Genomic DNA, 3,965 nt, shown 5'->3' with positions numbered 1-3,965 from the left:
ATACATTTTGACAGTTTCTTCTCAAGTGTTTTTACAAAATATTTTGAAGTAAGAAAATGTTCCCATGTTTATAAATTGTGACAGAAGAATTAAACACAGTGAGTAGCTATCGTGCAATTCCTTTCAAAATGTTATCTCAGTCTATGGTTTGTCGGTTTGTCTTGGGGAACATTCCTTAAATTAAGGGACAGATACAGTAACAAACTTAATGTACTTTCCCCTTTACATTTGGTGTTAAGGTGATAATTTATTTTCATCTCTCACGATGAACTACCGCTAGAAAGTGCAAAAGGCAGGTTACTTTAAATGACCAGACATACATCCTCATGTGCCTTAATCAATAATTTACAGTGAAGTGAATACTCCTGATCGACATGGCAGTGTGCAAAAACCCTGGGGTATTTTAGGGTTATTGGTGTCAACGCACTAATGGGCTGAAATGCAAGAGGACATTTGACAGGGTAGAAAAAGATAAGGAACCATTATCACCCTCCCAGACTGCTTCAGGGACTTAACCATATTGGAAATAAATAACAAATATATATACAAAAACCTTCTACTAATCCATGCTTATATAAAATATATTGACTTTTTAAATGTATGACTTACAAAAGCTCATCACATTCATAACAAAAATAAATAATACATAAAAGATCATAAGTAAAATGTTTCTTTATAAATCAAAGTATGAGCAGGCATGTTTTAATTTCTGTCACCCCCTTCGTCAATTACCATGCCCTCGTTTGAATTTGTTACATGCTGTAACAAGTATACACAAAACCAGTCAAATGTCATGTTTGAGAGCATACTGTCAATAACCCACAATAGAATACTGCAATTCATTCTGATAGGGTAAACCACAATGTATTTTCTTCCTATCCTAATTTCTTTCGGGAAATGCATGACTTGAAAGTAACATGAAAGGCTCATGCTCTGTCTGGTTTAAGCTAAACATGTGAAAACTAGCTAATACAAGCAGAAAAAGAGCAACCAACATGTCCATGTCTGCAGTATCCTAAATCATTTATAGCACCAGTGCTGTCAATACTACATGTGTCCTACACTGCAAGGGACTGGAAATAAAAATACTGGCCCTTTCTGCACAGTTCTTTTCATTCAGCTTTTCATTTTACCTCCATACAGTAACACATTTTTAAACAGGTAATACCACACTATGATACACTGTGCAGTAGTTATTTCATAATAAAAAACACTTATTTGATCTGTACTTACTAGTATTGATCTGTACAGTATCTATCTAGGAATGGAACAATGTTGGCTTGTGACAAATTACTTTTCTGACCAACAAACTTTTGTGACATTTCTAAGATCAGGTATTCGTTACAATCTACAACCACCTGACAATCTGTCAGTCAAAAAGTGTCTCTGAAACACATGTTGTTGACATTCTGTCACCATTGACCTTGAGGGGTCCCTTCATGCCAGTGTCTACAGAGGCTTAAAAAAACAATAGTAAAGTAAGGGTTAAAAACAGACACTATGAAACTAAGACATTTTGTTAGACACCTACAGGTCACCCTGTAGAATGAGAAAGATGACTTCAATATTTATCAGTCCAAGCGCTCAGCAGTGGTCTTCCACAGTAGATTTCTTCCATGTGAATCTGGGGAGAGAGCTGTTCAGGCTGTCAGTCGTCCTGTGATGCTTGGAGAAGGCTCATAGTCTTTTTAATTCTCACCCAATCTTCTGTCCATCACAATACTTTATCCCTACTTTGGAGCTCAGATCAGGTCCACAAACTGTCACTTTCTGACATGTCTCAGAGCCTACACCTCTGGAAAAAAAGGAATATATACTGTAGTGCCAGTGTAACATCCCAAGCTAGATTCAATAAATACTCTAGAAGACAAATTCATTCTAGAATATAAATGCATTTTAAAAATAAGATGCACTTTTTGTATACGTAACATAAAACATGATGACAATTTTAACATTGTGAACATTCCTAAAACATATTTCACAAATCTGTCAGTAGATTAAAATTCACTTGTTACTGTAATAGTTGTTCCTACATAGTATTTTATGCTGCCAATTGGCTGTTGTATTATGGTGCTGTAGGTAAAGGACTAATTTCCTACTTAAATAATCCTATCCAAGATTTTATTAACGTTCCATGAACATGGAAATAGTTACAATCTGTGAGTTAGGTTTACATTTACAGTTGTGTAAATCTGTGTTTATTTCATACAGAAAATACAAATCCATTCTAAAGGAATTTTAGCTTTACAAATGCAAAATTATGTTAAAAGTATACTTTTAGATTTCAACATTTATATTGCCAATCAGTTGACCTCACACTAAAATATATGTTGGATGCATAACAATAATTAAAATAAGGATTCAAACTATAGTTGTTTCAGCTTCTCTATCTATTCCCCCTTAAACTACAGATATGTATGTGCATGTTTACATTAAATTACAATGGCACTCAAACCGAAACCATCATTTGACATCTGATATTGGATATGACTGTTATTTGCACTCATCTTGGTTTAGCATATTTTAATTACTGCAAATGTCAAGCTAGGCCCTGGAAGTGATCCCAACAGGCTCAGCTCTAAATAGTCTGATTTCAGAGGCCAATAACATAATTTTTGGAGCATGATATTTGACGTCTTCAAGAGAGAGAAGAATACTAAACCACAATTTATCAGTAATGTATGATAACATCTCTCAATTATTCGTTCATATTCATATTTTTGTTTTCAGCGTTTATTGAATTCAAATAAATGCTACAGTACAGCTAAGTATTGCAGATAAGCATATTGGATGGTACTGTACAAACCCCAGGAAAATCAATTCTGTCATTATGCACTCCTCCCATTTTAGACTCTCCATACTATTTGTGTGACATTTGGTCACATGTATGAAGACACAAACTCACACACACTCACACATGTTAAGGCATGCTTTTGATTTACTGTATGATGTACAGTACAACATATATGTACCATTGGAAGACTTCTACACATACTCAAGAGTATGTTACCATGTTACAAGGTGACATTTTCTTTTTTAGTAATAATTCTTTTTACTAAGATTATGTACAGTATCTGCCATAACTCTCCGTTAAGAGACCTTCTCTGTATCAGCACAGAACCTTGAGGATTCACTGCAACTTGCAGAGCAAGATGCTCAAGGTGCTTCTTTTCAGATTAGCAGCAGCGTAAACTCAGATTTGACTATCTCCAGTTGTTTTTTTTTATACATTGAAGCAGTTGCAATGCTTAATTTCTTGGTTAGTGGACAGGAAAGTGACAGCCAGACATTAGAATTAGATTTTTTTTATCCTAAAATACAGAGCATCCGGAAAGTATTCACAGCACTTCACTTTGTCCACATTTTGTTATGTTACAGCCTTAGTCCCAAAATGAATTCAATGTCATGAATTAGTTAAAGTGAAAGCTATATTTACGTACATGTGATAAAAAAAAAGGATTTTAAATCTATCTTAATGTGTGTACAATATTGATGGAAAAAATGCTGTAACATAACAACGTGGAAAAGTGAAACGCTATGAATACTAATAATATAATAATCCGGATGCAATGTACGATTGCAAATCCATACTATGTATTATCATCTAAGTCATGTTTTAGTTGATTATTGTCCAAAACAGATACATATTTAAAAAATGTTAACTAGTTACAATCTGGAAACATTAGCATTATAAATCCAAATAGCTTTCAGTTTTTCCTTTGGTGTGCATACTTAGTTAGAGCAGTCCTCAGATTCATGTCCATATTCAGACTCTTACCTGTCAGAAAATCTGACATGATTAATCTGACATGAGTATGAAGAAAACACACCAACTTCACAGTGGTAGAGCACAATCTTCATTTCATGCCCTGCCAGTTTTATGTTCTGGGTCCACATTTTACTTGTCATTATGCCAGCTTCATCACTACTACACACAGTCAATGATCCACAATGCAAATTTAAAG

Source organism: Osmerus eperlanus, chromosome 1 (assembly GCF_963692335.1).
Source record: "Osmerus eperlanus chromosome 1, fOsmEpe2.1, whole genome shotgun sequence".
NCBI lineage: Eukaryota > Metazoa > Chordata > Actinopteri > Osmeriformes > Osmeridae > Osmerus > Osmerus eperlanus.
Note: the sequence above shows the minus strand (reverse complement) of the source record.